Source organism: Neomonachus schauinslandi, chromosome 3 (assembly GCF_002201575.2).
Source record: "Neomonachus schauinslandi chromosome 3, ASM220157v2, whole genome shotgun sequence".
NCBI lineage: Eukaryota > Metazoa > Chordata > Mammalia > Carnivora > Phocidae > Neomonachus > Neomonachus schauinslandi.
The window spans coordinates 111,741,354-111,754,015 of record NC_058405.1 but is presented as its reverse complement, the minus strand read 5'-3'; positions in this window follow the sequence as shown (position 1 = coordinate 111,754,015).

Below are 12,662 nucleotides of genomic sequence, written 5' to 3'. Positions count from 1 at the left end.
CTTCCTTCCCCTCCTTCCTTCCCCTCCTTCCTTCCCCTCCTTCCTTCACACTACATGAATAACATAAAATGAGCACTGGTATAAAAGCATGAGTATCTGGAAAACACAGATTTATCAGAAGGGATTGCCACCTAAGCAGAATTTAACACTAGCACTTGGACTCTTTCTTCCATTTTAATGATATTCAGGATATGGTCTTTAGATAACAACAGATAAATAGAAACCTTTAGCTAGCTAATAATGAAAACCCTGCCTAGGTGGATTACATTTTATTGTTAAACTCAAATTTACAACATATGATATACATGTGATATTTTGCTACATTGGATGATTTTTTTTTTCTAATTTCTATTCCATTATTCACATTACTAATTAGTTATATTTAAGAAATAACAGGTTATTTGGCCCTTGGGGGAAAGTCCCCAATAAAATCTCTTATCTATATTGTTTGGGATCTAGAAAGCAAGCTGATTCACTCCCAGATATCATTAAAATATTTAAATCAATTTCCATTATTGTTAACAGGAACTTCTAAGAAAATGTTTCATAAAATGTAGGCTAAATCATAATATAGTCTAGTGAAATCCCTTACTTCAATTACTACAATTTATACTTTTCTATAATTTTTACCTATTCTCTTGTATGCCACTAGTATAGCAAATTGTTATTTCTCAAATTTTTGACTAATTACATTAATGACTGCAAAGATTCCCATATAAATGTCTAAGTTCCATCTATCCATTCTCTATTAACCCATTCATTTATGTTCCAGGAAATGTGCTAACATATGGAAAAGCAAGAAAAGAAACAAAATTATTACTGTCTGTGAACTCCTAAAACTAATGAGACAGGCAAAGAATAGACAATGTGATGTGATCAGGCTGCTAATTTAGATAAGTGTGGTCAGTGAAGGCTTTTGAAGGAGAAGGGGCAGGAAGTAGGAAGCAGGGGGCTGGGGAACAGTAAGGTGTAGTTGAGCTACAGTGTAACTGGGAGTTACCTGAATGACTGTGGGTAATGAAGAACTGAAGCTGAAGCTTATGCACAGGCATAAAAGTCTGAGAGATGTCATATTTGGGGAAGTATAACGTACATCATGGAATACATCTAGAATATAGGGGATAGGGGAGCGCCATGAAGGATGTTCCCAGGATTACAGGCAGGCACTAGGTCATAAAAGCTCTCTTATGAGCTGGGAAAGTTTGCAATGGTTGCAGAACAACCTGGCAAGCTACTGTGTTGAGTAGAGTACAGTGATCAAATATGTGTTTCAGAAGGGTTATTCTCAGGCTGTGGAGAATGGATAATGGAGACCAAGAATGGCAGTGGAGGCATTAGACTATGAGTGGATGGGAACAGGGCCCAGGTCTGTTTATTCACCACTGTATCTCCAGGACCTTGATCAGCATCTGGCACACAATAATTCCACCATGAATATTTGTTGAATAAAGGAATAAACATGGATTATGTGGGTAATTTTTGAGGTAATCCCAGTGAGAAATTATGAAAGCCTAAATTGGTAATCAAGATAAAAAGTAGATAATGTGGATCAGTATTTTCCAAACTTTCCTAGTTAGACCGGTTTTAGGAGATACACATAAATGACTCAGTGCACACAGGCAATGTGCACACACACCCACACCTAAAACTAACATTTTACTGAACAGTTTACTCCTACTGCCTGCAAATGCACTCTGTTTTCTATCCTATGCCATGCTACACTGTTAGTTTGCTGCTCTAACAAATACAGTAGACTCAGTGCCTTAAACAAAAGAAATGTGAATTCTCACAATTCTGGAGGCTTAAAGTCTGAGACTGAGGTGTCAACAGATTTGGTTTCTTATGAGGGCCACAAGGGAAGCATCTGTTCCTGCCTCTTCCCTTGGCATGTAGATGGCAGTCTTCTCCCAGTGTCTTCCCATGGCCTTACCTCCTTGAATGTCTGTGTCCTAATCTTTTCTTATAAGGACACCAATCATATTGGATTAGGGCCTACTGATGTGACTTCATTTTACCCTAATTAACTCTTTATAGGCCTTATCTCCAAATCAGTCACAATATGAGGTACTGGAGGTTAGGCTTTCAACATAGGAATTTTGGGGGGACACATGTATTTTTTTTTAAAGGGAAGCTAATGAAGGTGTTTTTGTTTTGTTTTGTTTTAAGATTTTATTTATTTGTCAGAGTGAGAGAGAGCAAGCACAAGCAGGGAGAGAAGCAGCCTCCCGATGTGCCCGATGTGGGACTTGATCCCAGGACCTGGGATCGTGACCTGAGCTGAAGGCAGGTGCTTAAGCAACTGAGCCACCCAGGCATCCCTATTATGTATTTTAAAAATAGACCAAAGTCCATAGGATACATTGAGGTATACTCTTTGTGTTACACATTCTATCAGTTTTTAAAAGATCTATAATTATATATATCATCTTTATGTATACCTTAATGCAGAATAGTTTCATTATCCTAAAGATTCCCTGTACTCTACCTATTTCTCTCCCTCCCTCCCCAATCCCTGGCAACCACTGATCTTTTCACTTTATCCATAGTTTTCCCTTTTTCAGAATGCCCTATAGTTGGAATCATACAGTATAAAGCCTTTTCAGTCTGGCTGCTTTCATTTAGTAATATTTTCTTTTACAAATGTTCTTGACCTATTGATCTTCTATTTGGAAAACATTGCTTTAAGGATGTAGTACTGTCGGGACTTGGTAAATGTTAAGATGTGGGGAGGAGGGGATTAGGGTCTGGAAATTTGGAGACATCTGTGATGTGTATTTGGCTGGCACACAGGTGTTAATTGAAGTCCTGGATGTGGTTGGGTCAACCCAGTAAGTGAAGAGAGGGTGAAAATTGGAGAGTTGAGGAATAAATCCTAGAGCATGTCAGTTCTATAGGTATGAAACTTTGTCTTCAGTTTGAGTTGAACATCTTTGGCTATGTTAGTTTAACTTTTTTTTTTTTTCCCCCCTGTGAATGGTTTGCTCAGATCTGTATAAACATTTTTTTTCCTAACAGTTTGAGATCTTTCTATATTAAAGAACTAGTCCATTACTATGTTTTCAAATATTTTTTTCCCAATTATTTTTCTTTAGACTTTATGATATTAGTTGCTATGCAAAAATTATGCATATTAATATGTAGTCAATTTTGCCAATGGGCAACTTTATATCTTTTTAATTTTATGGCGTACTTAGCAAGGCCTTCTCCACTCTAGTATAAAGAAGAATCTTCCATGGTTTCTTATAGTAGTTTTATTTATTTGCTTAATCTTTACTTTTGGAAATTTGATGATCCTAAAATAATGTTCATATATGGGGCAATGTAGGGGTCTAGTTTTGTTTTTGCACATAGGACCTGGCAAACCTCCTAGCATTGTTTATTAAATGAATTCTCTTTTCCTTTCTGATTTTAATTGATATATTTCCACATACCAATGTGCAATATGTATTTGAGTTATTTCTGAAGTCTCCATTCTGTTTCATTGGTTTGCCTATCTGCTCCTGACCAGTACCACATTGTTTTAATTCATTTTATGATATATATTTGGGATACTAGATAAGGCTTTCATCACTATTTTCCCCCACTCACATACATTTCCATGGACAGCTTAACTCATTTTTACAAGTGATCTTAAAAATAGGTTGTCCTCTTATCTCCCCCTTAAAAACCTATACCACAAAATAAATTCCCAAATACTTTGGAAATTTGATTGGGACCACAATGAAATTATAAATTAGGAAGACTGCCTTCACTATACTACTGAATCATTATATTCACGAATATTTTATTGGATATCCATGTAGTTTAGGACAACTGTGGCAGCCGTGGCTAAAATCTGGAAAAAATTTTGTCCCCAGACCATAAGAAAACAGAAGTGAATTCTATCCAAAACCATGCTCTTATCATAATTTGCAGAAAAAACATGTCGAAGCTACAAAATAACTGTCCTTGAATAGCGGAAAATGACCAAATTCTACTGGGCAGTCTTTCACATGCTACCTTATCCCAAGAGCCACAGGCTTTGTGGTGGGCAAAGGCAGATGGAGGGAAATTGCAAGGAAAACAAAATTTTAAAAAAAGGCAATCAGTGAGCTGTAATGATAACTTGGAAGGCCTACCAAAAATATTATATCTATCCTAAATCTGCGGGCGGGGGAGGGGAAGGGGACACACAAAAACCTGGAAAGGTGTTTGCCAATATCAGAACAAGAGCTATAAGGGAGATTTTGAGTTCCTCTGATTTTAAAGGGGCAGGCTCAATTGAAACAGATGCAATTAAATAGACTTTATTTATTATTTATTTTTAAATTCCAGTATAGTTAACATATAGTGTTATAATAGTTTCAGGTGTACAATATAGTGATTTGACAATTCTATACATTACTCAGTGCTCATCATGATAAGTGTACTCTTCATCCCCTTTACCTATTTCACCCATTTCCTCACCCACCTCTTCACTGGTAAATATCTGTTTGTTCTCTACAGTTAAGACTCTGTTTTTTGGTTTGTCTTGTCTCTTCTTTGTTCACTTGTACTGTTTCTTAAATTCATATATGAGTGAAATCATATGGCATTTTTCTTTCTCTGACTGGCTTACTTCACTTAGCATCATTCCCTTTAAATCTACCCATGTTGTTGCAGATGGTAGGATCTCATTCTTTTTTATGGCTGAGTAATAGCCTGTTATATATACATACCACTTCATCTTTATCTATTCATCTACTGATGGACGCTTGGGCTGTTTCCATAGTGTGGCTATTGTAAATAATGCTGCAATGAACATAGAGGTGCATATATCCTTTTGAATTAGTGTTTTTGTGTTCTTTAGGTAAATACCCAGTAGTGAAATTGCTGGGTCCTGTGGTAATTCTCTTTTTAACTTTGTGAGGAACCTCCATATGGTCTTCCACAGTGGCTGCACCAATTTGCATTCCTACCAGCAACACATGAAGATTCCTTTTTCTCCACTTCCTTACCAACACTTACTGTTTCTTGTATTGTTGATTTTAGCCATTCTGGTATGTGTGAGGTGATATCTCATTGTAGTTTTGATTTGCATTTCCCTGATGATGACCAATGTTGAGCATCTTTTCATGTGTCTGTTGGCCATCTGTATATCTTCTTTGGAGAAATGTCTGTTCATGTCTTCTCATTTTTTAGTGTTTTTGGGGTGTTGATTGTATAAGTTCTGTATATATTTTAGATACTAACATTTTATCAGCTATATCATTGCAAATATCTCTTATTCATTAGGTGTCTTTTAGTTTTGTTGAATGTTTCCTTCAATGTACAGAAGCTTTTTATTTTGATGTAGTTCCAACAGTTCACTTTTGCTTTTGTTTTCCTTGTTTCAGGAAATCTATCTAGAAAAATGTTGCTACGGCTGATGTCAGAGAAATTACTGCCTGTGCTCTCTTCTAAGAATTTTATGGTTTCAGTTCTCACAGTTAGGTCTTTAATCCATTTTGAGTTTATTTTTGGGTATGGTATGAGAAAGTGATCCAGTTTCATTCTTTTGCATATAGCTGTCCAGTTTTCCCCATAGCATTTGTTGAAGAGACTTTTTCCTATTGTATATTCTTGCCTCCTTTGTTGAGAGTTGACCATATAATCATGGGTTTATTTCTGGGCTCTATATTCTGTTCTATTGATCTATGTGTCTGTTTTCATGTGAGAACCATACTGTTTTGATTACTACAGCTTTGTAGATGTCTTGATATTTGGAATTGTGACACCTCCACTTTTGTTATTCTTCAAGATTACTTTGGCTCTACCAAAAGGAATGAGATCTTGCCATTTGCAATGGCGTGGATGGAACTGGAGGGTATTATGTTGAGCGAAATAAGTCAAACGGAGAAAGACATGTATCATATGACCTCACTGATATGAGGAATTCTTAATCGCAGGAAACAAACTGAGGGTTGCTGGAGTGGGAGGTGGGGTGGGAGGGAGGGGGTGACTGGGTAATAGACACTGGGGAGGGAATGTGCTCTGGTAAGCACTGTGAGTTGTGCAAGACTGTTGAATCTCAGATCTGTACCTCTGAAACAAATAATGCAATATATGTTAAGAAAAAAAAAAAGAAGAAGATAGCAGGAGGGGAAGAATGAAGGGGGGAAATCAGAGGGGGAGATGAACCATGAGAGACGATGGACTCTGAAAAACAAACTGAGGATTCTAGAGGGGAGGGGGGTGGGAGGATGAGTTAGCCTGGTGATGGGTATTGAGGAGGGCACATTCTGCATGGAGCGCTGGGTGTTATGTACAAACAATGAATCATGGAACACTACATCTAAAACTAATGATGTAATGTATGAGGATTAACATAAGAATAAAAAAATTAAAAAAAAAAAAGATTACTTTGGCTCTTCAGGGTCTTTTGTGGTCCCATACAAATTTTATTTGTTCTAGTTCTCTCAAAAATGCTGTTGGTATTTTGGTAGGGATTACATTAAATCTTAGACTTGATTTAAATGGGCACTCATCAAAATGCATAATTTCTGTGGTGAGGAAAAAAAACAAAGGAGTGAGAAGTGCTCCTTGGCAGTCAGGTAGTTAAGAAGAAATAGAAAAAGGGGGTGGGGGAGAAATTAGGATCCTGCAAGAAAAGGAAAACCATAAAATTAGAGGACTTGCAACCTCTCCCCCAACGTTGAAACAAATAAGAACACCTTGCTAAAGTATCTTGACTGTGCCAAATGATGGAAATACTGGAAACACCCCAATATCATAAAAATGAGTGAAGGAAACATGAAGGTCCGTACAGAGATTATTGCTGAAAATCAGGAAAATGAAATACCATACGTAACAACTGAGGGAATTAACCATCCTCACCTTGAAAAAATGAACACTAAGCAGATGAAAACTGTAAGCTAATATTCCAAACAAAATTAAATCTGCCCAAACAAGCATTTGAGGATGTGAGAAACCATTTTTAATAGGAAATTTAAAAATTAAAATGGAAATAGACAAAAACAGAATTGAAAAGAGATATTAAATCAGAAAAGAAATGGGAGAAAAAAACTCCAGTAACTCATAAATGAAGAATAAATTATAACAAACTCAATAAATAACTGCAAGAATGAACCTGAAGGAAAATGAAGGCACATTAAAAAATTAGGCAAACAACTAAAGAAATGAAAATGATGTAAAAAAAAAAAAAAGAAAAATAGAAAGTGAAATTAAAAACAAGAAAAAAGTAGTAACATACATATTTGCAGAGTCCACAAAGAAAAAAAAAATTGAAACAGGAGCAGGGAGTTAATATTTAAAACCATAATCCAAGAAAACTTTTCAGAAAGAGAAGACTCACCTACACGTGGAATATGTTCATCCTATACCTTGGAAAGTTAACTAAGAAAAATGAATGCTGAGACATATCCTAGTAAAACAGTTATATTTCAAAGGTTAAAGATAAAATCCTCTAGGCCTCCAGGAAAAAAAAAAAGAACTTTATAAAGGCAAAGAATTAGACTGGAATCAAATTTTTCAAAACCAAGACACGAAGGCAAAAATGGAGCAGCACTAAAAAAAATAAAAAATAAAAACTGTACAAACTAATTGTATATCCAGCCAGTTGTCTTTCAGATAGCAAGGCTATGAAAAAATCAGTTTCAACACATAAGAACATTAGGACTTTTATATTCATCAGCCTTTCTTGAGGAATCTACTAGAGGATGATCTTCTTTCAACTAAGTAATAGCTAGGGAACTCTTCAGCAAAAGTATATTTTGTGTATTTTAAAAAGTATAAATTTTCATCTTCAATTAGAACTAAGGTAAAGATGAGGATTCAAGACTAATGTACAAATATTATAAATTGCTACAATATATAATGCTGGTGATGAAACTGAAGAACAAGAATGAAAATAGCTGAGAAGTAAATGAGAAAGCTTACTGCTATATGGGCAATTGGTACATGTTTTTTTGTTTGTTTGTTTTTTATTATGTTAATCACCATACATTACATCATTAGTTTTTGATGTAGTGTTCCATGATTCATTGTTTGCGTATAACACCCAGTGCTCCATTCAGTACGTGCCCTTTTTAATACCAATCTCCGGGCTAATCCATTCCCCCACCCCCCTCCCCTCTAGTTAAAGGATATTGAAAAAAAGACTAATAAATCAGAGTGAAAGATTAAATAAGAAAATGGGAACTAATGTCATTAAGCAATGTGTATATATAGAAAGGTAACCCAGTAGATTAAAAATACAACCTTTTTGAATACTCACCTTGAAGAGGAAAAAACAGCAAATATAAACATACATAACTATGAAATAGTAAGACTACATTGAGACTTAATGTAGCAATCAATAAATGTGAATGGGCTTAACTCACATATTAAAAGGTTTCCTTTTTGGCCTTCCAAATCAGACTCAAATATATGCTGTATAGAAGAAAAAAAAAAATCTAAAATGAAATGATTAAAAAAGGCTAAAAATAAAAGGAGGATAAACAAGGATTTTGTGGGAAGCCCAGAAGGGAATGCAGCTGTAATAAATTAATCTAATTGCATTACAAATTCATAACATAACCTCACTGAAGGGTGGTGGTTGGAGGGGTGGATAAGAGCTGACCTAATGAACTTTGGAAAATGGGGTTTTGTTGGGAAACTACAAGGCTAAAACCGCAAGCTGTATGTAAACATTGTACTCTGGTTGGTGAATTTATTTCTTATGAATTCTGCTTTTACAATTCTGAATCTGCTTTCCCTCTATACTGGAGATGAACAAACAAGTTAATGGATGGTGGACGATGAAAGTCAGGGTTTTTTCATATATTTTATAATTTTTATTCATAAACTCATTTTGAGTAGATTATTTTCTCTTTCCCTCTACTTAGCACTTCCTATTTATTGGGTTTTTATTTATTTCAACTCTTTGTTCTGGGACTGACAGTCTACACCAATCTTAGATTGTTGGCTCAAGCTTCCATCTCATGATGACATTGGGTGACATTCCAGATAAGTCACCAAAAGACAACTTGGTAGGGTGATGGCTACAAGCCTGGTCTGTTTCATTTAGCTCTGCTTGGTGGTCAGATTCTTATAAGACCTAGACCAATAATAAAAGCATTAGCTTCTTTTAATATCCATTCATGTGTGGGTGAATCTTGTTTTAGCTCCTCTTTTCACAGAGTGAACCTTGGTCTAATACTCAACCTGATATGGAATATCCTTAGTCCTTAGTATGCTGGAAGAAATGAATTCCTAACTGTCTCTGCTCACTTCTGGGATCTGAGCTCAGCAGACCAGGGCCTTCATGCTTGCATTGCATTGGATTTCTGTTTTATATATGCTCCACGGAGATGCTTACCTTTGTGTGTGTATATGTTGGTATGTATGTGTATACATGGCTATTTCTTTTGAAATCTTTCAGTTTTGTATGTTACTACTGTTTTGTGTTTGGAATAGTGGGAAAGTCTGGAAATATGAACTGCTACTTGACTGGAAATTACTCATTCTTTCTGGAGAATTTCAAACTTTTCTTTTTATATATCCTGTTTATTTATTGTTAAACTTATTCCTAAATTTTTAATCTTTTAAAGATATTAGTGTGATCTCTCATCCATTATAATTTCAAACTGGCCATTTTTTGTGCAAAGGAAAACTGTTTTATATATACGTCTGCACTAATATATATGTATATAAGTACATGTATTTGCAATCAGTACCTTAAGTTCTATTTTTCTAATAGTATTCATAGATTTGCTAGCATTTCTATAAACATAATTTTAATATTTGAAAATGACAATTTTGCCTATTTTCGAATATCTATACTTAATTCTTTTGTGTAAATATAATTGTAACTTCAAGGATATTGTCTTATTACTAATATTAATGGAAATAATTCAGTTAATGTCTTACCATATTGTATGATTCATTATCTTTTTATTTTTAGATCCATTAGGTTGTAAATTTTAAACTACTTTTTACATTAATCTATAATCATTAAAAATGATTTATACCTTAAAGTTTATATTTTAACTTAAACATTAAGCATTCATTTATCACACTTTTGTTATACAATCAAGGCTTTTTATTTAAATATGGGTTACTAATTGGAAATTTACATCTTCTCTTTATCATAAACCATACCTATAAAACATTATATGTGATTTATGTGGTTTTTTTTTTTTAAGTACCTGAGATTTTAAGGTATTTATGAAGCAATATGATTACATAATACTTATAAACTGTATGACCTTATCTGAAGCCATTATAGTTTTCTGAAGTACTTTTTAATGGTTCATACTTACTAGGTCATTCCAAAGAATTTAACTTAATTTTCTTAGAAACAATAACTCTTTTTTGGCACTTAAATGTTGATTGTTGTAGCATCTAATTTACTTATAGCACACTATGACTAGTATAAATAGGTTTTGGAACATAGAACTTCGTAAGTATACATTTAACAAATTGGAGCAAAAGTGGATGAATTCATTGAATAGTAGTCTACTATCTGCCAGGATTCATAAATCTATGATCAATAATTTCTTTTTTAGAGTGAAAGCTGAGCAGTTATTATTCCTAGAAGTTGATCAAGTAGATGTCAATTAAATATGCTTTTGAAAAATATGTATATCTGTCACCTCAAGGAAGGTCATTGTATGAGTTTTTTTTTTTTTAATTAGAATGGTCTATTGAATTTCAATAATCATTATTATAATTTTTGTAATGATATGTGAGTTATTAGGTTTCTAATATTAAGCCATCCTTGCATTCTGGGTATATTACTATTTAATTTTTATTATCATAATATATAATACCTTTATTAACAGTTTATTAATTTGATTACATTGTCATTTTATAAAATTACTGGCTATCACTTTATCTAGGATTCTCGTACAGAAATTCATATGTGAAATTAGTTTATGTTGCAAACTGCCATCATATTTTGGCAATTTTTAGAATCTTTTGAGAACTTATAAACAAGTAGTGTTATTCTTTGAATTTTGTCATGGATGGAATTTTCAAATACAGGCATACCACATTTTCTTATGCTTGGCTTTATTGTGCTTTGTAGATATATGTTTTTTGAAGGTTTATGGCAACCCTGCAACAGGCAAGTCTATCAGTGCCATTTTTTTTCCAACAGCATTTGCTTCCTTCATGTCTCTGTGTTACATTTTGGTAATTCTTGAAATATTTCACTTTTTCATTATTTGGTATTGTGATCTGTGATTAGTGATTATATGACCCACTGAAAGCTCAGATAATGGTTAGCAATCTTTAACAAGAAAGAATTTTTTTAATTAAGGTATGTACATTAGACATAGTGCCACTTCACACTTAATAGACTATACTGTAGTGTAAACAACTTTTATATGCATTGGGAAACCAAAAAATTCATTTAACTCATGTTATTGCAATGGTCTGGAACTGAACCTGAAATATCTCCAAGGCATGCCTCTAGATGTTTCCTACATTGAGAAGCTTCTTATTAATAACCACAATAGCATTGATATCAATCATTGCCACCACCTATTTCCACTCAACCATCTGACATTTCTCTAATCTCTAATGGGATGCTTCTGTCATTTTTTGCTTGAGCAAATAAATGATCAATAAAATGAAATCTTATACTGTATATCATCTACTGAGTAAATGGTAGAGCTGGGAATAGTTTTTTCTTATTTAACACACATTTTCTTTCTGTTATACCATAACAGAAGAGTAATACAAATTGAAATTATTACTGATTACTTTTATCAGATACAAGATTTCTACTGATACTAATGGAACTTCTCTGCGTTTATCTCAAAATGGACCCTAAGGATGGCAAACTAAGTTTTTCTTGAGATTTTCTTCACACGGGGTGTGGATTTAAGTAAGTGTATGAAAATGGCAAGTGATCAAGTTCTTAAATACTTAGAGATGCATTTTGATCATTTCTTCTCTGAAATGAATATTCTATTAAATTTATTTTCCCACTCATTCAAACTGTACTTTGTGGTGGCAATCAATTCTAAGATATTTATTAAGCATTTATAATCTTTTTTTATTTACTCATCCTATTTGGATAGAGAGGCTGGGCAGAAGTTACATGGGTATATTGAAATTATTATCAATATTTTAGAGGTGAGAAATGCTTTTGAGAAAAACAGGTGGGTATACATATAATTATTACATTTCTATTTTTCAAATCAAATATTCAATTATTGGCAGATAATTTTCTGCCTGGTGTAGGTGTAATTTCCCATTATTGAGGTTGATAAACATGTCATGAAGTGATATCTTTAACCAATGCCCATGTTAATACCTGTATTTATTTTAGAATCAAGGATGGGATATTACCATGCAGAGTTCATTTTGCATTTTTTGTAGGAGATATTATTAAACATTTCATGTGCTGTAAATTATTTATAATGTGACACTCAGCAACATCTTGAACTACTTGCTGATCTACCTAGAAGTTCCATCTCTGATCATAGTCTGCATATTCAAGAAGGAAAAATAAACCTTATTGGGTCTTTAAAAAACATAAAGAACTGAATTTACAAAATAGAAAGGAATCAGATCCTAATACATGTGATTGATGATAATGGAATCTAGAGAGATAACAGATCCAAATAAGAAGAAACACAATAAGGCTACCTTGTTGTGAAACCAACAGAAAAAATCTTGCCAGAGGTTAGCCTTTAGTTGTTAACAAAGCTGTG